General features: G+C 41.5%; 1 long non-coding RNA gene across 2 annotated transcripts in view; it reads left to right on the top strand.

The window, feature by feature from the left end:
• The window catches only part of LOC307192757, a 76,583-nt gene that overhangs the window by 21,009 nt on the left and 32,803 nt on the right, over positions 1–22,771 (top strand). The window contains exons 3-4 of one of the 2 annotated variants that reach the window (XR_013830169.1): positions 10,474–10,842; positions 13,247–13,353. This is a non-coding gene — a long non-coding RNA (uncharacterized lncRNA). Of the gene's footprint in view, positions 1–10,473; positions 10,843–13,246; positions 14,530–22,771 lie in introns of those variants that run through there. The other variant, XR_013830170.1, reaches the window with a different exon arrangement.

Here is a 22,771-nt window from a genome sequence, read left to right as displayed (position 1 = left end):
TAGTTAATGGAAGATGCTGAGGGAAGGACGTACTTAGAGGAGGGAAGAGATTGACAGTGTACAGTGCTGTACAGAGTGAGATATGGAGGGGAAGGGGTTGCTGGATTCCACGAGGGTGCCCTTGAAGACTTTGGCCAGAACAGCCACAGTGCAGTGGAGGAAGCCACACCAGGCCTTGGAGGGTTGAGCGGGGCTCGGGGTGAGCATGTGGAGACCAGGGAGAGAGAATTCTGGTAAATAACTCCTCTGGTCTTCACGGTTCTTACTGGTTAAATGGGAATCAACATAGGAGTCAGGGTTGTTGTTAAAACCCAAACCAATCAGCTATCAGGAAAGCGCCCTGTAAACTGAGAAAGGTGATGGCAAGAGATGGGTGCATCCTTCCGAAGGCAGATGGGGAAATGGAATGTTGGAAATGGCTGGCAAGGTCCCCAGTGACCAGAAGGTGGCAGCACCTCATCAAGTGACACTTCATCTCAGAAGTCCAGGCACTGCATTTCGTCATTTCATTTATTTATTCTATAAGAATTTTTTGCACAGCTACTATGTACTGGGCTCTGAGTTATGCACTGGAGAATTTATCTACCTGTCTAACTACCTATCTATCTAGAGCTCCTCACAGAGCCTGCATTTTTGTTAAAGAGGCAGATTACACAAATAAGTGAATTATTCTCATAACTGTCAATCAACCCTCTTTATCAACAAAGCTTTTATCTTCTCCAAGTTGCAGGAGAAACTTTCTAGAATGTGTGACGTATATTCCTTCCTCTTTGAACAAAAGGTACTAACAAAACTTGAGTTCATTTACTGGGTCCACCACTCTGATGTGTTTGCTTATTCATGGGACAGATTGGATGTATTTTCCAAAGATGGCTAGTCCAGTATCTCCCGTCCTATATGAATTCCTTATACTGCGAATGTGACATTCCTCCAGTTTGAGAGAAAGCAGTCTCTGTGCCATCCCCTAGAATCCAGGTGAGTAGAAAGGATACTTTATGACTTCTGAGGCTGGGTCATTAGAGACAGTCCAGCTTCCACCTTTATCTCTTCTCCTGGCCTACTTCTGAACTTAAGAGTCTGGAAGGGTCAGAACACTTGAAGGGCAAACTGGGCAGCAGGGGAGGTGAGCTGGTGGGGCCCCAGCAGGCTGCCCTGGTTCAGCTTGGAAACTCAGTGGGGAAGGGAGGTGTGGCTGGCTTCCTCACTATTCCCTCTCCCTATTCTCAGCCCTCTTTACCCTTCACCGGTTCACAATGTCACTCCAGCCTCATTTAGGGTGACGGGAGGAGAGGGAGGAGAGATACAGGTGCAGAAAAAGTGTTGGTGGTGCCTTCTGGGGGGCAGTCAGATGCCCAGATGCTGGCTCTTCCTCTCGTGGGCTGCTCAGCATTGGAGACACCACCTGAGGGTGCACCATCCCCTGATCAGGGTGACACAACCTCAGGTCGACTCTGTGACCTGTCTCTATCTGCCCTGCCGGTGGGGCTCACAGCAGACCTTAGTGGCCCGCTTCACACTTGCACCCCAGTCAGCTCCAGGGAATTCAGGTCATGCTCCCTTGAAGCCCCCCTATCAGACTTGAGGCGGAAGGAAGAACAGCCCTTTCCTTCAAGAAACCCTCTTGGGAGTTCCCTGGTGTTCCAATGGTTAGGACTCCGTACTTCCACTGCAGGGGGCACGGGTTCAATCCCTGGCTGGGGAACTAAGATCCCGCATGGTTTTGCACCTGTAGGGATTCAAAATTCAGCTCAGCGGCATGAGGATTCTTTTAAAATAATCTTTTATTTTATTTTAATCATTTATTTATATATTTTAATATTTATTTATATTATCTATAATTTTTTATTGGGGTATAATTGCTTTACAATGGTGTGTTAGTTTCTGCATTATAACAAAGTGAATCAGCTATACATATATCCCCATATCTCTTCCCTCTTATGTCTCCCTCCCTCCCACCCTCCCTATCCCACCCCTCTAGGTGGTCACAAAGCATGGAGCTGATCTCCCTGTGCTATGCGGCTGCTTCCCACTAGCTATCTATTTTACATTTGGTAGTGTGTATATGTCCATGCCACTCTCTCACTTCGTCCCAGCTTACCCTTCCCCCTCCCCGTGTCCTCAAGTCCATTCTCTAGTAGGTCTGAGTCTTTATTCCCGTCCTGCCCCTAGGTTCTTCATAACCATTTTCTTTTAAAATTTCCATATGTGTGTGTTAGCATACGGTATTTGTTTTTCTCTTTCTGACTTACTTCACTCTGTATGACAGACTCTAGTTCCATCCACCTGACTACAAATAACTCAATTTCGTTTCTTTTTATGGCTGAGTAATATTCCATTGTATATATGAGCCACATCTTTATCCATTCATCTGTCGATGGACACTTAGGTTGCTTCCATGTCCTGGCGATTGTAAATAGTGTTGCAATGTACATTGTGGTACATGTCTCTCTTTTTTTTGTGTGTGGTACGCGGGCCTCTCACGAACCTGTGTCCCCTGCATCAGCAGGCGGACTCTCAACCACTGCGCCACCAGGGAAGCCCACGTCTCTTTTTGAATTATGGTTTTCTCAGGGTATATGCCCAGTAGTGGGGTTGCTGGGTCGTATGGTAGTTCTATTTTTAGTTTTTTGAGGAACCTCCATACTGTTCTCCATAGTGGCTGTATCAATTTATATTCCCACCAACAGTGCAAGAGGGTTCTTTTTTCTCCACACCCTCTCCAGCATTTATTGTTTGTAGATTTTTTGATGATGGCCATTCTGACTGGTGTGAGGTGATACCTCATTGTAGTTTTGATTTGCATTTCTCTAATGATTAGTGATGTTGAGCATCCTTTCATGTGTTTGTTGGGAATCTGTATTTGGAGAAATGTCTAGTTAGGTCTTCTGCCCATTTTTGGATTGGGTTGTTTGTTTTTTTGATATTGAGCTGCTTGTATATTTTGGAGATTAATTCTTTGTTAGTTGCTGAGCTAAAAACATCTGAACAAACAGCAGTCACAGAAAAAAACCTGATCTCAACTTCTTTTGTAGATTTAAGCAGGACCTCCTGGAAAATACAGTTGGTATAAATCCTCTCTGGCAGGTTTACAGCCAGAAGGGAGACTAACCACTATCACAGGGATGAGTAATTGCTTAAACAAACTTTATCTGAAACTGTCCTACCTTCCATTTATTCTTCCACAGAAGACCTTTCTCCCTCCTTTCTAGTCGTTAAGTGGGTTTATAAACCTTTATCTTTGGACGTGCAGGGAGCCAATTCATCTGAAGCCTCTCTGGTAAATAAACTTGGTCTTCTCTCCTGTTAATCTGTCTTTTGTTAGTTAATTCACAGGCCCCCCACCACTGAACCTAAGCTGGTAGAGGGAAATTTTTTCCTCGCAACACATTCTTCTTTGACAAGATATGGGTGACTGTGTAAGATTTTCTGTCTTGTCCTGGAGTGTGTCCTCTTGATCTGCCAATGTCACTGTATAGCAAAGTGTTCACTCCTTCTCTCCCTCCCTCTCTCCCATGCGTGTTAATTGGACTAGAAGAAGGGATGGGGAAAAAAAGAACATATAAGAGAGGATACCACTAAATTTATTACTTATTTATACAAATAATTGTACCTCCAGTTTAGTCACCGACAGTGAAGGGCTCATGTGCGCTCGGGAGCAGCTGCACAAAAGTAATACTTTCTTGGTTCCAAAGCAATAATGGCTAGGAAAGTGGGTGAATGACACTTGTTTTCATTCAGTCTGGTCTAATTGTATTTGAGTGGAATGTAAAATGTTACCGGGTGGCTGATTACACAGTGACTGGACCAAAAAAAAAAAAAAAACAACAACATCTTCTGTATTAGTCAGCTGGGCTGCCATAATGGAATACCATGGACTAGGTGGCTTAAACAACAGGAATTGATTTCTCACGGTTCTGGCGGCTGAAAGTCCAAGATCAAGGCATCTGCTGATTTGGTTCTTTGGTGAAAGCCACCTCCTAGGTTGCAAATGTCCACCTTCTCCCTGTGTCCTCACATGGTGCGGGGGAGAGAGAGAAAGAGAGCTCTGGTCTCCCTACCTCTTCTTATAGGGACACTAATCCTATCAATGGGGTTCCATCCTCATGACCTCATCTAAACTGAAACACCTCCAAATACCATCACATTGGGGTTAGGTCTTCAACATACGAATTTGGGGAGACACAAACCTTAGGCTATAACAACTTCTCTACAAACAAATACTAACCAGTCAAAACGTATTATAATGAATCCAATGCAAAATGTTTGTGTTGATATGTGTCATTTTTGTTTTTCTTCCTGTTGTCTTTTGTTGGATCTTGTTAGATGTCAAACCCACCTTCTCATTCTCCGGTGCTCCTGCTCCCACCTGAGACTTACATGTTGAGTATTCTGACAGGAGAATCAGGTGTAGAAAAAATTCCGTGTTTTAGTAGATAACTATGCACCATCTGCAACATACCTTTCTGGGTCTTCACGTTCTAGCCTTGTTCATTTTTGTCCCCATTTGTAATTCATCTCAACATTCCTTTACCATATAAATTTGTGCTGTTTTGAGCTTTCCTTAGAATCGGTTATAACAGCTGCCTGGTTTTCTCAGATCATATGAGTAAAATAAATTCCTCAACATGTGTTCATTTTTACTTCTGTAATGAGAGTCATGGTTTTACCTTCTGAAAAGTATCTTTTAACACAGGGAAGCCTCTGGGGGGAGAGGTGGAAGGACTTAGCTTCTAAAGAAGAACTGCCTGAATCTCTGAGCCTGTGTCTTCCTGATCTCAGGTCATGGCCACCCATCCTTCTAGATGCTCCAGCCTCCAAACATTGTGGTCATTCTTTTTTATTTTTATTTCTTTTATTGAAGTATAGTTGATTTACAATGTTATGCCAATCTCTGCTGTACAGCAAAGTGACTCAGTTATACACATACAGACATTCTTTTTTTTATATTCTTTTCCATTATGGTTTATCACAGGATATTGAATATAGTTCCCTGTGCTATACAGTAGGACCTTGTTGTTTATCCATCCTATATGTAATAGTTTACATCTGCTAATCCCACACTCCCAGTCCTTCCCTCCCCCTTGGCAACCACAAGTCTGTTCTCTATGTCTGTGAGTCTGTTTCTGTTTTGTAGATAGGTTCATTTGTGCCATATTTTAGATTCTGCATGCAAGTGATATGTGGTATTTGTCTTTCTCTTTCTGACTTACTTCACTTAGTATGATAATCTCTAGTTGCATCCATGTTGCTGCAAATGGCATTATTTCGTTCTTTTTTATGGCTGAGTAGTATTCTATTGTATATAGGTACCACATCTTTTACTTGTTTTTTTGGTTGCGTTGGGTCTTTGTTGCTGTGCACGGGCTTTCTCTAGTTGCAGCGAGTGAGGACTACTCTTCTTTGCAGTGTGCGGGCTTCTCATTGTGGTGGCTTCTCGTTGCAGAGCACAGGCTCTAGGTGCACGGGCTTCAGTAGTTGCAGCACGTGGACTCAGTAGTTGTGGCGCACAAGCTCTAGAGCACAGGTTCAGTAGTTGTGGCGCACAGGCTTAGTTGCTCCATGGCATGTGGGATCTTCCTGGACCAGGTATCAAACCCCTGTCCCCGGCATTGGCAGACAGATTCTTAACCACTGCGCCACCACGGAAGTCCATGTACCACATCTTCTTTATCAATTCATCTGTCGATGGACATTTAGGTTGCTTCCATGACTTGGCTATTGTGAGTAGTGCTGCTGTGAACATAGGGGTGCATGTATCTTTTTGGATTAGAGTTTTGCCTGGGTATATGCCCAGGACTGGGACTGCTAGATCATATGGTAATTCTATTTTTAGTTTTCTGAGGAACCTCTATACTGTTTTCTATAGTGGCTGCACCAACTTACATTCCCACCAACAGTGTAGGAGGGTTCCGTTTTCTCTACCCCCTCTCCAGCATTTGTTATTTGTAGACTATTTAATGATGGCCATTCTGATTGGTGCGAGGTGGTATCTCATTGTAGTCTTGATTTGTATTTCTCTAATAATTAGTGATGTTGAGCATCTTTTCATGTGCCTACTGGCCATCTGTATGTCTTCTTTGGAAGACATATTTAGGTCTGCCCATTTTTCAATTGGATTTTTGTTTTTTGGTTGTTGAGGTGTATGACCTATTTGTATATTTTGGAGATTAAGCCCTTGTCTGTTGTATCATTTGCTAATATTTTCTCCCATTTCGTAGGTTGTCTTTTCGTTTTTTTTTTTTTATGGTTTCCTTTGCTGTGCAAATGCTTGTAAGTTTGATTAGGTCCCATTTGTTTATTTTTGTTTTTATTTCTATCGCCTTGGGAGACTGTTAAGGTCATTCTTGACTCTTCTCTTTCTAGCACCCCTGCATCCTACCCTGTGGTAGGCTTAACAATGGCCCTCTGAAGACATCCACATCCTAATCCCTGGAACTTATGAACATGTTACCTTACACGGCAAAAGAGACTTTGCCGATGTGATTGCAGTAAGGATTCTGAGATGGGGAGATTATCCTGGATTATTGAAGTGGTCACAATATAATCACAAGGAAGATAGGAGGGTCAAAGTCAGAGAAAGGAGATGTGAGGATGGAAGCAGAAGTTGGAGTGATGTGCTTTGAAGATGGAGGAAAGGGCCACAAGCCAGGGAATCCAGGCAGCCCCTAGGAGATGGAAAAGGCAAGGGAACAGAATCTCCCCCCAGCGCCTCCAGAAAGAAGCGGCCCTGACAGCATCTTGATTTTAGCCCCCAAAGACTCTTTTCAGACTTCCAACCTTCAGAACTGTGAGAGAACAAATCTGTGTTGTTTTAAGCCATTATGTTTGTGGTGATTTGTTATACTAGCAATAGGAAACTAATGCAAACACCATAGCAAATTATGTTGCTTTTATCTTCAAAATGCAGCCAAGATCTGACCACTTCCCAGTTGTGCCACTGGTATCCTGGGCCAAGCCAGCTCCATCCCTTGCCTGGGTTGAAGCAAAGGCCTGCTTACTGTTTTCCCTGTCTACACTGGCCCTCCAGCCTTTTCTGCCCTCTGGATACAGGATATGAGATTTCTATATGCTGACCCCTGGCGTTCACCCTTGGCATTGTCTTTCTCTGATGCTTCAATGGCTCCAGCAGCAGCCTTCATTTCCACTGCCCCTGTAATAACTATATGCACCCTCTAAAGTCCTGATACATTGCACCCATCAGCGCATCCTCTTCCTCCACATATCATCCCAGTTCACCACCACTTACAGTTTTAACATTTGCACTGCCACAGCTTGCCAGGGGCTATGCATCCTTAACTTACAACCAGCAATGGGGTTCTCGCTGCCAGTCAGCTGATAGATAATCAACTCCAAAATCCCATGTCCAGAGTCTGCTTTCTCAGACCGCTCCTGGTATCAGCTGTTGCAGGTCAGGTTCCCTAGGACGCAGGCTCTAAGATGCAGATTTGCATGCCAGAAGTTTTTGGGGGAGTGCTTAGGGGATCAGTACTGGTGGGAGAGGGATAGGAGATGTACTCCTGTGAGGAGTGGAGCTGACACTTGAATTGCAGTGCAGTTGCAACAAAGGTTGCAGGCACAACAAGGATCACAGCGGCCAATCCTATGAGGAGCTCTGGAGCTGGGGTAGCTTTTCTGAGTTGTCTACATTTTCTGGCCACTGATTACCTTCGGCATTAACCATGCTCCCAGGCTCACTGTGCTGTCACTTTAGCCTTCTTTCTATTCATTCGCCCAACAAATATCTATTGAATATTTACTATGGACTAAACAATGTTCTAGATCAGGAGTGCATAAACTGTGGCCCACAGGCCAAGTTATGCAGCTGCTTGTTTTTATAAATGCAGTTTTATTGGAACACAGCCACATGTGTTTGTTTAAATATTGTCTATGGCTACCTTTGTGCTATCATGGCAGAACTGAACAGAGACCATATAGCCCACAAAGCCTAAAATATTTACTTTTTGATGCTCTACAGAAAACGTTTGCTGACATCTCTTCTAGATCTGTGTTGATGTATAAACATACATATGTGTATATATATATAAAAATAGTAAATTTTACTTATATATGTATATAAAGTGAGATTCAGATTGGAGCCACATATGTAATTTAAAATTTTCTAGTAGCCACATTAAATAAGCTTACAAAATAGAAAAAGGTGAAATAAATTTCAATAATATATTTTATGTAACCCAATATGTCCCCAATATATTTCAACTTATAACCAATATAATAAAGTATCAGTGGAATTTTTTACATCCTTTTTTTTATACGATGCCTTTAAAATTCAGTGTGTAGTTTACACTTAATTTGGGCTAGCTACTAGTCAGGTGCTCACTCACCATAAGTGGCTAGTTGGTTCAGTATTGGATGGTGCAGTTCTAGAAGCAGGTGACACAGTGAACACGCAGTGAATAAAGCAGACAAAATTCCCACCCCCGTGGAGCTTCCATTCCTAATGGAGAGGAAAGACGATAATCAATCAAGTAAAATGAATTTTATGCCTGATGGTGATAAGTGGTGATGTGGATTCTTGGGGCAGAAGTTGCATGTTTAAATTGGGAGGGTCACACTGAGAAGGTATGTGGTGAAGAATTAACTTCACCCAAAGGGGGAGTCTGGCCTTTTCCTCGTCTCCTGGTTGGTGTCTCTAGGCCCCTGTAGGAGTGTCTTTGTTTGCCTGAGGGCAGGGAGGGGGGGTTTGGCCACTGGACAGTCTAACAGTGTGATTTATGATGGGGACTTTGGGTCACACTTGAGTTCTGAGCTCCAGGTCAGCTGGAGACTAAAGCTATTAGCCGCCCTTTGAGAGGGGCTGGCGACTGCACGTCAGCTACATGAGCAGCACGTGACGAAAACCCGCTAAATACCCTGGACACACAAGGCTTGGGTGACCTTCCCTGGTTGACAGTGCTCTGTGTATTGTCACATTTTGTAGCTGGGAGGAGGTCACGCATCATCCATGGCTCCACAGAGAGCCATGAGGAGTGTCTGTTTGGACCCCCCGTGGGCTCTGCCCTGTGCTGTCCCCTTGGCTGATTTCATTTGTATCCCTTTCCTCTAATAAGCCTTAACCATGACTTTGTCAGCTTTCACTGAGTTCCGTGAGTCGTTTTAGCAAATTATCAAACCTGACGATGGTTAGGGGGAGACCCCTGAACTTGCAGTTGTTGTCAGAAGTGAGGGTGGTCTCTTTGGGGACTGTTCTCCCTAACTGTGCAGTTGGTCCTAAACGCTTTGTGGACAGTGACATCTGAGTAAAGACCTGAAGAAAGTGAGGGGACAGTGGGAGGCCGGGGACTGGAGCAGGGGGGCAACAAGGAGAGTGGAAGGAGATTCTTTCTCTACTCACTGTTTTGATAAACCACTTTACATAGGTACCAAAATCTCCTGTTTTAAAAATACAGCATTGGGATTAAGGTTGAGGTTAAGATTTAGGTTAGGGTAGGGTATTGGGCTTAGGGTAAGTTGTAGTGCTTTGTTTTATTTAGTCTAGGATTAGAGTTGGGATACGATTAGGGTTTAGCCTTCAGTGTTAAGTATTCCCTGCTAGGACATTTATGGTTATAGTTAAGATTAGTGCTCCCATGGAGTGTAGCTCATGGAATTCGATATTGCCGGTTACGTTTAGTTCCTGGGGTGTGCATTTCTATGAATTCTACTAAACAGCCAGGATATATGCCCTCTTTTAATTTAATAATAGAAATCAGCTAAGTGTTTTAGAGATAGGATGAAGAAAATGTGTAACTTTAGAAATTATACCATATAATTCAGCCCAAAGAAAAATAAATTAAAATGAGGCAAGCTTCTATAATAAAGAGACATTTATGTATGGAGCAATGATGAACAATGAAACTGGTTATTTATAGTTAAGTCTAAATACTTCTGATAATATGAAAAAGGAAGAGGTTTGGTGTGAAAAATGAATAAGGAAGTAAGCATACCTATTCTTCCAATACTTCAAGCCATGTGGGAAAAGAAAGGGGAGAAGCTGTAGTGTTTAGAAGTTTGATGATCTGAGAGGTAAACAGTAAGCCCTTGTTTATACAAAAAGTGTAAAACTAATAAATTCACAAAGTAAAGACATTCAAACCTCAGGAAAGGTGTGCAACTAGGAGTAATTAAAAGTAAGCCTTATGGGAGTTCCCTGGTGGCCTAATGGTTAGGATTCCAGGCTTTCACTGCCGTGGCCTGGGTTCAGTTCCTGGTCAGGGAACTGAGACCCCACAAGCCTCATGGCAGGGTGAAGAAAAAAAAAAAAAGGTAAACCTCTGTCCAAGAACCTTCTCCATTTATTCCCTTATTTTGTTGGAATACATTCTAAGTATTGATACAATGAAGGGTGTGTTTATTCCACCCTCGTGCTGCATCCGGTAATTGGCAGGGTCTGGAATTCTAGAACTTTGAAGGTTTGGTTTTTGTCTTCTAGCCCCCAGGGTTGCTGGTGACCTTCTGATACTCTTTCTTTTGCAGGTGACAACTTTGACTGCTGTTAGCATTTATTTTTTCATACCAAATCCTCTTCATTCCTGATTCTGAAACTTGACCAAGAGAAGTGTCTACTTCTGGACCTTTTTCCATTTAGTCAAGTCAGCGCTGGAGGGTGCTTTTTGTCAGAAGAGTGTGTCTTCAGTCACCTATATTAATTAACCAAGCCCCTCATTTCAAGTATGAATGGGCAACAACTAGCCACCAGACGTTTCTGCAAAAGCAACAGCAAAATTAAGAAGGACCAAGATGAACAAACAGGAACAAAACAAAACAAAACACACCAGATATAATTCAGGGAACTGAAAGTGCTGACTGGCCTCCTCTAAATCCATGTGAATATTGAAACCCCAAGTAAGTGCTGGTCAGTAATCATCCTTCTTTTCTCTTCCACTCACGCCCTTCTTCCCCTAGATAATGATTTTATATCTTTACCTCTCTTTTTGGACCTCCAGTGTGGCCTCCCCCAACCTCACCCTCAGCTGATTACCTTGACTTCCCTGAGGATTAGAAGATTTAGATGAGAGTTCTCATAAGTTCCCACCACTAGATCTACTCAATTACCTGATCCGTTGCCCATGTACTCTATCTTCCTTCATATTATATATAGAGTAATTGTCCCTACTCTTAGCTAAACCCAGCTTCTTCCCCTAAACCCTAGATCCCATCCCCTCTCTCCACCTTAAGAAGTAGCTTCACCACTCTCTCCCCTCTCTCCTGCATCAGCCCCCCCCCACCAACACTGTATCACTCCCAGCAGCATGCAAACACACTCTTATTTTTCATATCTTAAAAAACAACAAACAGGGACTTCCCTGGTTGTCCAGTAGTTAAGACGCCATGCTTCCAATGCCAGGGGTGCAGGTTCAGTCCCTGGTCGGGGAACTAAGATCCCACATGCTGTGTGGCGTGGCCAAAAAAAAAGTATTTGTCAAAACAACAACAACAAACAATCCTCTGCTTCTGCCTCTGGCTACTGCCTTTCTTCCTTGCTTTGCAGGTAAACTTGTTGAAAATCTTGGCTATACTTGTTGCCTCCTTCGTCATCTCCCATTCTCTCTTTATCAAGATTTTGCCCCCATCGTTCTACCGAAACAAATCTTGTCTCCAGGACTCAGTCCTCGAACCTCTTCTCTTTAATCTACACTCTTCATGAGCTTCTTTTATCTTTTTAGAGGCCATGTACATACAATATACAATATCTACATCCCTAACTTCTCTCCTCTGATCTCGAGACTCGTGTATTTAAATGCTTATCTAGGGACTTCCCTGGCAGTCCAGTAGTTACGACTTCGCCTTCCAGTGCAGGGGGGTGCAGGTTCCATCCCTGGTTGGGGAGCTAAGATCCCACATGCCTCGGGGCCAAAAAATTGAAAACATAAAACAGGAGCAATATTGTAACAAATTCAATAAAGACTTTAAAAATGGTCCACATCAAAAAAAAGTCTTAAAAAAATGCCTATCTAACATCTTCTTTTGGATGTCAGATAGACGCCTCATGTTTAGCAAGTCCAAAATTGAGCTCCCAATTCCCATCCCCCCTCTAAATGTCTCCTCTGGCAGTCCCCCTCCTCCCCCAGTAAATAATAATTCAGGTCTCCCCCCTAGTACTCCAAGGACATGAGAATCCTCTTTTCCTCACATGACACATCTCATACATTCTATTGATATATACCCATTACATATCCAGAATATGACATCTGATAATCACCTCCTCCTAGCTCATGCTAAAATTATCTCACGCCTGCACCTTCTGGAATAATCTTCTAACTAGAATATCCAGTTTGCTTGGTATTTTCCCAGTTTTCGGTTTTCTGTTTTTGTGCTGAAAGTCCTGTCTCAGGAAATCCCCCAACCCTGGGGCAAACCAGGGTAGTTTTTCACTGTACTTCTACCTGGGCTGTTTCTTCCATGGCCTCCCTACAGTCTATTCTCAATGGATCTAGGGTGATCCTTTTGCAAGGCAAATTTTATCATGTCACTTCTCTGCTCAGAACCCTTCAGTGGCTCCCCATACCACTCAGAAAAGCTATTGCTTTCAGTGGCCTACAAGACTGCAGGGTCCATAGGCTTGTGGACAAAGATGGAGAGTTGATTTTGAGCAGGCTGATGTTGAGGCACCCAGGGAATGCGCAATTGGCAATGTCCAGCACTGAAGGAAGGATTGAGAGCGTATTTTGTTGGTAAAACAAAAACAGATGGTTATGGGAAAAGTTACAAAAAAGAATTCTAGGAAATTATAAATACTAGTTAAATTGAAAAAAAATCAGTAGTAGGACTGAGGGATAAAATTGCAGAATCTCTCTCTCGGGATACCAGTGATAATCAATAAATAAGTAAAATACATAAAATTTGCTTAGGTTTTATTTAAAATATAAAAAGTATATAAATTATATGTTTGCAACATGATGCCCCAAACTCCCAAAATCTTCACTGTGTATCTTCCCAAACTAAGGACACTCTTCTACATAACTGGCATACAACCCTCCAAATCAGGAAATCAGAAATCAGCATTGGTATAACACTGACATCCAATCCAAAGAGTCTGTTCAGATTTCACCAATTATCCCAACAAGGTCTCTTTCCTGTTTGGCCCAGGATCACACTTTGCACTTAATAATCACATCTCTTTAGTGTCTTTCAATCTGGAACAGATCCTCAGTCTCTTCCTGTCTTCACAACCTTAATAGTTTGAAGGAGTACAGGATTTTCATTCTGTAGGCTAAAGCTCAGCCTGGTTTCATCAATGTTTCCTCAGGACGGGACTCAGACATGCATTCTTGGAAGGAATATACAGAAGTGATGCTGTCTTCTCCTCACTGCATCGCATCAGGAGGCTCGTGACATTGACCAGTTCTACTGCTGGTAATATTAATCTCGATCACTTGGTCAGTTCAGTGTCTGCCTGGTTTCTCCACATTAAGTCATTATTTCCCTTTTTGTAATTGATAAGTATTTTATGGGAAGATACTCTCAAACTATGCCAATATCCTACATTTCATTAAATCTCTATTCATTTGATTTATTAGACATTGGTGATTCTTGCCTAAATTAACTACCATTATAGTGGTTACCAAATGGCCATTTTCTGTTACCATCACTCCTGCTACGTTTATTAGTTGGCATTCTATTATAAGGAAGAGATGTCTTTTTTCCTTCATTTATTTATATCAGTGTAGGCCCATGGAATACTATTTTATTCAGTGGATTTAATCCATTATTATCATTATTTATTTTTATATCAGATCATTCCAGATTTGGCTAGCAGGAGAGCCTCATCAAAATTGGCTCCTGTGGGGGAGGAAGGGATAAATTGGGAATTTGGAATTAAGAGATACACACTACTATGTATAAAATAGATAAGCAACAAGAACCTACTGTATAGCACAGGGAACTATATTCAATATCTTATAAAAATCTATAATGAAAAAGAACCTGAAAAAAATATATATAACTGAATCACTTTGCTGTACACCTGAATCATTGTAAGTCAACCATACTTCCCCCCAAAATTTTAAAAAACCACAATTGGCCCCTTGAATTTCAGCTATGTCCCCATAATTTTTTGAGCAATTCTTTACTTTCTGGCACAAGAAAATGTTCCAGGCTTATCTTGTAATTTCCCTGCCTCAGCCTTGCAATTCGCTATTTCTCCAAGGAGTTCTGGAGTGGAGAATGATATTTGGAAACTAAAATCTGGGTATTTGGTTGCTTATTGCTTCTGGGGTTCATCAGTTGTAGGCCTTCTCATGTACAGAGGTGGATCATATACGCATGTAAACGTGTGCATGTATGTGTGTATTTGTGTGTGTACCCTACGTACTACTATAACTATTTCTATATCTATCTATTTATGTTTTAAAGGCCCATGAATTTGCACTGGTACCTCTAATTCCATCAATACGTCAGGGTTATTTTTAGCCTTTCCCCTTTCCTTCTATGTAACTTCCTTCTCTGTGAACAAGAAAACCTTCATTCGTTGTCTTCAATATGGTTATTTATGTACTCAATCTCTCTGTCTGTAAGTAATTTCTCTACCACGTTGGTCACCTCCTTGGCTCCCAGACCCCTCTGCCACTACCTTTGTGGCCACTACCATCCCCAAGAGAAGTAGAGGAAAGGGATGGGGAGGAAAGGAGAGGGAAGGGAAAGGAAGAGAAAACTAACTTATGCAGGACGGAAGGAATATACATTTTTTAAAGTTCTCTTTTTAAACATCATTTAAAAAAATCCTTCTGGAAATTTTTCTTCACAGTATGAGGCAGAATCTCTCTGTTTTCTCCCAAGCATAGCAATTAATTATATTTGTTGAAGAATCTGTCCTTTGCTATATTCACAGTTCCTTTGGCTGTGGTTTGTGTAAGGACACATTCAAGAATGCAAGGATAGTTCATGCTTCACATTGGCAGCAACACAGGAAAGTAAGAAGCAAGGGCACTCTCCATTTCTCAAGAGCCGAGTAGTTTCTCATCTCTCATGAGCCACAGGATTTATTCATTCTGCTGCTTCTCTCTGCCTCCTTCTTTTCAGCAGTGTCCTATCCTTTCATGTGGGCCCCATGACCACCAGCCTGTTTGTCTGACTTGACCACAGGGCTGCACACCATTATGAGCTATAGAGTCTCTATGATGGCCAAGTTTTGAGAGGGATAATCTGCTTGTCTCCATCCAGACTATAGATTGGTTCATCTTGGGTCTGGGGTCTGCCTCTGGTCCAATTACCTTTGGTTAGGGTGGGGAACAAAGTTACAGTAGTTCCTGGGGAGGCCCCTACAGGGCTGGAGGTAAGATGAAGCAGTTTCTCTAATTGGGTCATATGGAGAACATATCTGTTACATTCTATAGTCATACATTAAGTTCTCACAGGGCAGTTTTTTGAATTGGTTTACAGATTTTAAGAAATGAGGACTTTGGTAAAGGTTTTGTGAATCTGAAAATTAAGGATCAGTTTGGGTTCAGGGTTCATTATGGGGAAACACTGATCTAAGTCCAGCACTTTGATTTCTCAGATGACTAAAGTGAGGCCCAGAGAAGACAAGGGATTGTCCTTGTCTACATGGCCTGTCAGTGGCAGAGCTGGGATTAGAACCAGAGCTAGCACTAGGGAGAGGTAAGCGAAGGGCCTCGGATGCACAGTTTAAGGAGGCCCTCACTCCCAGAGTCATACGAGTGCCCTAGGTACCTCCCTTATCTCACCCAAGGCTCAGCCCAGGTTATTCAATAGAACACTAGGGTCCTGCTCACCAGGAGGGAGAGATCGTATCTCACTTGGAGGGACTGGGTACGGGGAACTTCTGGGGAGTTTTCCTGTATTTCTATCTACAGGGAGAAGTAAGTTTCTGGGGAAGGCTGGTTAAGCTAATTTCCCCAAGGCAAAGGATCTGAAAGCGTGGTATGCTCACTCACTGGAGAAGCCTGAATTATCCTGTGTACCCAGAGCACTGAGGACCTCCAAGTCTGGGCACAGATTTCCTTGCCTGGGTTATCTTTAGCTGGTTGCTGAGGATTGCAGCATTTCTGAGACCTGGTGACAGATACTTCTCTTTTCTCTTCTCATAAAAATAGGCCTTCAGTCCAATCAGTCTTGTACGGTCTGTTCTTGCAGAAATGGGACCTGTAGGATTTGGGTTTCTTTAGTCTCCTGTCTGGTGCCTGCTTCCTTCATGTAGAAATTTTTTTTTTTTTTTACTACACGAGGATTTTTTAAAAGTTGTTACTGGCTTTGCAGTTGGTTGAGTCAAAAAAATCACCAAATGGCCAGTAAGACAAAGAAGAACTAAAGGAGAGAAGAACAAAAGAGAAACACCCTGAAGTACTTTGTGACTTTTCTTCTGCTCCCACCTGGTCCAAGGCACAGTCCTTTCTTACCTGGACTCTTGCTCCACTCTTGATCCTGATCTGGTATATTCTCAGCAAGGCAGCCAGAAGGATTTGTTAAAATGTAAATCAGGCAAGAAAGTGAAATAAAAGGCATTGAGATTGGAAACGAAGAAGTAAAACTATCTCTATTTCTGAATGCCATGATCTTGTATATAGAAAATGCTAAGAAACCTTAAAAAACTATTAGAACTAATTAATGAGTTCAGTGAGGTTGCAGGATATGAAATCAATATATAAAAATCAATTGCATTTCTATACACTTGCAACGAACAATCCAAAAATGAAATTAAGAAAATGATTTCGTTTGTAACAGCATCACCACGAATAAACTCTTAGGAACAGATTTAACAAAGCAAGTGCAAAACTTATATCCTGAAATCTACAAAATGTTGTTGAAAGAAATTACAGAAGATCTACAAAAATGGAAAAACATCCCATGTTCATAGATCAGAAGACTGAATATTGTTAAGTTAGCAATACTCCCCAAATTGATCTATAGATTTAATTCAGTTCCTATTAGAATCCCAACTGGCTTCTTTGTAGAAATTGACAAGCTGATCCTAAAATTCATATGGAAACTCAAGAAACCCAGAATAGCCAGACGATCTTGAAAACGAAGAAAAAGTTGGAAGACTCACACTTTTCTATTTCAAAACTCACTACAAAGGAACAATATAACCAAGTCAATGTGGTACTGACATAAGGTTAGACATACAGATCAATAGAATAGAATTGAGAGTTCATAAATAAATCTGTGTTTCTATAGTTAACTGATTTTTGGCAAGAGTGCCGAGACCATTCAATGAGGAAAGAACAGGGCTTCCCTGGTGGCGCAGTGGTTGGGAGTCCGCCTGCCGATGCAGGGGACACGGGTTCGTGCCCCGGTCCGGGGGGATCCCACATGCCGCGGAGCGGCTGGGCCCGTGAGCCATGGCCGCTGAGCCTGCGCGTCCGCAGCCTGTGCTCCGCAACGGGAAAGGCCACAACAGTGAGAGGCCCGCGTACCGCAAAAAACAAAAACAAAAACAGAAACAAAAATGAGGAAAGAATAGTCTTTTCAACAGATGATATTGAGACAACCAGATAGCCTCATATAAAAGGATGAAGCTGGATCTCCTACCTCACACCATGTAAAAAAATTAAATCAAAATAGATCAAAGACCTAAATATAAAAGCCAAAATTATAAGCTCTTGAAAGAAAACATAGGTGTACATCTTCATGACCTTGCATTAGGCAATGGATTCTTTGCTATGACACCAAAATAACAAACAACGAAAGAAAAGATCAATTGGAATTCATCAAAAAAAAAAAAACCAACCACAACTTTTTTTTTGTATGGGTAAAAGCCCTTTATTAAGGATGATAAAGATATATTTTAAAGTTAACTTTGCCTTTTAATTTTATTTATTTATTTATTTTAACATCTTTATTGGAGTATAATTGCTTTACAATGGTGTGTTAATTTCTGCTGTATAACAAAGTGAATCAGCTATACATACACATATATCCCCATAGCTCCTCCCTGTTGCATCTCCCTCCCACCCTCCCTATCCCACCCCTCTAGGTGGACACAAAGCACAGAGTTGATCTCCCTGTGCTATGCGGCTGCTTCCCACTAGCTATTTTACATTTGATAGTGCATATATGTCCATGCCACTCTCTCACTTCATCCCAGCTTACCCTTCCCCCTCCCCGTGTCCTCAAGTCCATTCTTATCATCTGAGTCTTTATTCCTGTCCTGCCCCTCCGTTCTTCAGAACCACTTTTTTTTTTTTAGATTTCATATATATGTGTTAGCATACAAAACACACAACTTTTGTGCTTCAAAAGACACTATTGAAAAAGCAAAAAGACAAGCCACAGAATGGGAGAAAATATTTGTAAACGAAGCAACTGACAAAGGATTAATCTCCAAAATATACAAGCAGCTCATGCAGCTCAATATCAAAAAAACAAACAACCCAATCCAAAAATGGGCAGAAGACCTAACTAGACATTTCTCCAAATACAGATTCCCAACAAACACATGAAAGGATGCTCAACATCACTAATCATTAGAGAAATGCAAATCAAAGCTGCAATGAGGTATCACCTCACACCAGTCAGAATGGCCATCATCAAAAAATCTACAAACAATAAATGCTGGAGGGGGTGTGGAGAAAAGGGAACCCTCTTGCACTGTTGGTGGGAATGTAAATTGATACAGCCACTATGGAGAACAGTATGGAGGTTCCTCAAAAAACTAAAAATAGAACTACCATACGACCCAGCAATCCCACTACTGGGCATATACCCTGAGAAAACCATAATTCAAAAAGAGACATGTACCACAATGTACATTGCAACACTATTTACAATCTCCAGGACATGGAAGCAACCTAAGTGTCCATTGACAGATGAATGGATAAAGAAGTTGTGACACATATATACAATGGAATATTACTCAGCCATAGAAGAAAATGAAATTGAGTTATTTGTAGTGAGGTGGATGGACCTAGAGACTGTCACACAGAGTGAAGTAAGTCAGAAAGAGAAAAACAAATACCGTATACTAACACATATATATGGAATCTAAAAAAAAAAAAAGTTTCTGAAGAACCTAGGGGCAGGACAGGAATAAAGACGCAGACATAGAGAATGGACTTGAGGACACCGGGAGAGGGAAGGGTAAGCTGGGACGAAGTGAGAGAGTGTCATGGACATATATACACTACCAAATATAAAATAGATAGCTAGTGGGAAGCAGCCGCATAGCACAGGGAAATCAGCTCGGTGCTTTGTGTCCACCTAGAGGGGTGGGATAGGGAGGGTGGGAGGGAGATGCAAGGGGGAGGAGATATGGGGATGTATGTATATGTATGGCTGATTCACTTTGCTATACAGCAGAAACTAACACACCATTGTACAGCAATTATACTCCAATAAAGATGTTAAAAAAACAAACATATAAATAGTAAAAAGACAACCCACAGAATGGGAGAAAATATTTGCAAATCGACGCTTTATAAAGAATGCTTACAACTCAATAATAAAAAGACAAATAACCTAATACAAAAATAGACAAAGGCTCTGAATAGATATTTCTCCAAAGCAGATTTACAAATGGCCATAAGCACATGAAAAGATGATCGACATCATTAGTCATCAGGGAAAAGCATATCAAAACCACAGTGTGATAATACTTCACACCCACTCTCATGACTAGAATAAAAATAAGCCAGTAAGTGTTAGCAAGAATGTGAAGTAACCCTCATACATTGCTGTTGGGTGTGTAAAATGGTGTAGCCACTTTGGAAAACAGTCTGGCAGTTCCATAAAAAGTTAAATATAAAGTTACCATTTGACCCATCAATTCCATTCTTAGGTATATACCCAAGAGAAATGAAAATATATGTCCAAATAAAAATTTATATATGAATGTTCATAGCATTATTCACAGCAGTCAAAAAGTGGAAACAACCCAAAAGTCCATTAACTGATGAATGGATAAACAAAATGTAGTGAATCCATACAATGGAAAATTATTTGGCCATAAAAAGGAATGAAGTACTGATACTGCGTGCTACAACGTGGATAAACCTTGAAAACATTATGCTAAGTGAAAGACAGTCACAAAAAAATACAGATATAATTTCATTTATATGAAATTTCCAGAGTAGGCAAATTATATATGTCTCTGTATGAGACAGAAAGTGACTTAGTGGTTACTTAGGCCTGGGGTGGGTGTTGATGAGAAGATTGGGGAGTGCTATCTAAAGGAGAAGGGGTTTCTTTTTGAGGTGATGAAAATGTTCTAAAATTACCTGAGGTGATGGTTGCATGACTCTGAGAATATGCTATAAAACAATGAATTATGTGATGTATAAACTACATCTAATTAAAGTTATCTATATCTATAACATCATGTCCTGCCTCTGCTGAGCACCTCCAAGGACTCCCATTTCACTCAGAAGAGAAAGAGAGGCGTCTAGGATGGTCCAGGCTTGGGGACTGGGCAACTAGAAGGATCAAGATGCTATAAGCCAAGATGGGGAATACTGAGAAGGAGCAGGTTTTGAGTGGAAGTCAGGAAGTTAGTTTCATTCACAATACTCTGAGATATTTATTAACACACGAGAGGAGGGAAATGTTAGGGAAACAACTGGACTTACAAGTCTGCAGTTTGGGAGAGATGTCCATGCTGGGGATATAAATTTCAGAGTCATCAGTAGATGGATGATATTTACATCCATGAGGCTGGATGAGTACCTAGAGAGTGAATATAGACAGACCATGGAAAGATCAAGGATGGAGCCCTGGGATGCTAAAACATTAGGAAATTGGAGAGACGAAGAGGCAGAAAAGGAAACAGAGAAAGAGCATCCAGTAAGTCAGTAAGCAGAGTCAGTAGCAGAGAAGAAAACTATGTTTTAAAAGGAGTTTTTCTGTGAAGGAGACTAGAGAAATGGGATTGTGGTACAGAAGGGGAAGTAGTATCAAGAGGCGGTGTTTTTTTTTTTTTTAATTTTTAGGATTTATTTATTTTTGGCCATGCCGCACGGCTTGCAGGATCTTAGTTCCCTGACCAGAGATTGAACCCAGGCCCTCAGCAGTGAAAGCACCAAGTCCTAACCACTGGACGACCAGCGAATTCCCAAGAGACATTTTTAAAATTAATGCTTCACAATTTTTTTTCTGTCAGTTTTCTTTTTTATTATTTTTTAATTAAAGTTTTTATTTGGAGGTAGTAGTAGATTCATGTGCAGTTGTAAAAAAAGAATACAGAGAGATCCTGTGTACCCTTTACCCGATTTCCCCAAATGGCAACATTTTACAAACTATGGTCCAAACCAGGAGAGTGACATGGAAAGAGACAGGATACAAAACATTTTCATCACCACAAGGATGCCTGATGTTGCCTTTTAAGGGCCATACACTCTCCTTAACCCCAGCAACCACTAATCTGTTACCCATTTCTAAATTTTTAAAAAAATTTGTATTGAAATATAGTTGATTTACAATGTTGTGTCAGTTTCAGGTGTACAGCAAAGTGATTTGGTTATGCATATATATACACATATATATAAATGTATGTATTCTCTTTTTACATTCTCTTCCATTACAAGGTATTGAGTATAGTTTCCTGTGCTATACAGTAGGTTTTTGTTGGTTATCTATTTTATATATAGTAGTGTGTATATTTTAATCCCAGACTCCTAATTTATCCCCCTCTCATTTCTATATTTTTGTCATTTCCAAATGGTATTAAATGATGGAATCATGTGGACTTTTGGTATTGTTTTGTTGGTTTTCTTTTTTTTTTTTTTTTTCACTCTGCATAATTCTCTGGGGATTCATCCAGGTTGCTGCATGTATCAGTAGTTCATTTGTTTCTATTCCTGAGTAGTATTTCATGGTATTGAGGTGCCACAATTGGTTTAATCGTTCATCTGTTGCAAAAACACCTGGATTGTTTTCAGTTTTTGGGCTATCACAAATACAGCTGCTAATGAACATTCGTATACAGATATTTTGTAATGTAAGTTTTCATTTCTCTGGGATAAATTCCCAGGAGTACAATAAGGGAGCTACATGGTAGTTGCATATTTAGTTTTTTTAAAAAAAATAAATTTATTTATTTTATTTATTTATTTTTGGCTGCGTTGGGTCTTCGTTGCTGCGCACGGGCTTTCTCTAGTTGTGGCGAGTAGGGGCTACTCTTGGTTGTGGTGCGCGGGCTTCTCATTGCAGTGGCTTCTCTTGTTGCTGAGGACGGGCTCTAGGTGCATGGCCTTCAGTAGCTGTGCCACATGGGCTTACTAGTTGTGGCTTGCGGGCTCTAGAGTGCAGGCTCAGTAGCTGTGGCGCACGGGCTTGGTTGCTCCACGGCATGTGGGATCTTCCCGGACCCGGGCTCGAACCTGTGTCCCCTGCATTGGCAGGCAGATTCTTTTTTTTTTTTTTTTTTTTTTTTTTTTTGCGGTACTCGGGCCTCTCACTGTTGTGGCCTCTCCCGTTGCGGAGCACAGGCTCCGGACGCGCAGGCTCAGCGGCCATGGCTCACGGGCCCAGCCGCTCTGCGGCATGTGGGATCTTCCCGAACTGGGGCACGAACCCATGTCCCCTGCATCGGCAGGCGGACTCCCAACCACTGCGCCACCAGGGAAGCTCCTGGCAGGCGGATTCTTAACCCCTGCGCCACCAGGGAAGTCCCCATATTTAGTTTTTAAAGAAATTACAAACTGTTTTCCAGAATGTCTGTACCACCAGAAATCTATGGGTGGTCCAGTTTCTCCACATCCTTGCCAGCATCTGGGAGTGTTTCTTATTTTAGCCATTCTGATAGATGCATAGTAGTATCTCTTTGTGATTTTAATTTTTTTCACTTTTCTACTGGCTAACAATGTAGAACATCTTTTCATGT

This window comes from Stenella coeruleoalba (genome assembly GCF_951394435.1).
Source record: "Stenella coeruleoalba genome assembly, chromosome: 10".
Lineage (NCBI taxonomy): Eukaryota > Metazoa > Chordata > Mammalia > Artiodactyla > Delphinidae > Stenella > Stenella coeruleoalba.
This window is presented reverse-complemented; position numbering and strand designations above follow the sequence as displayed.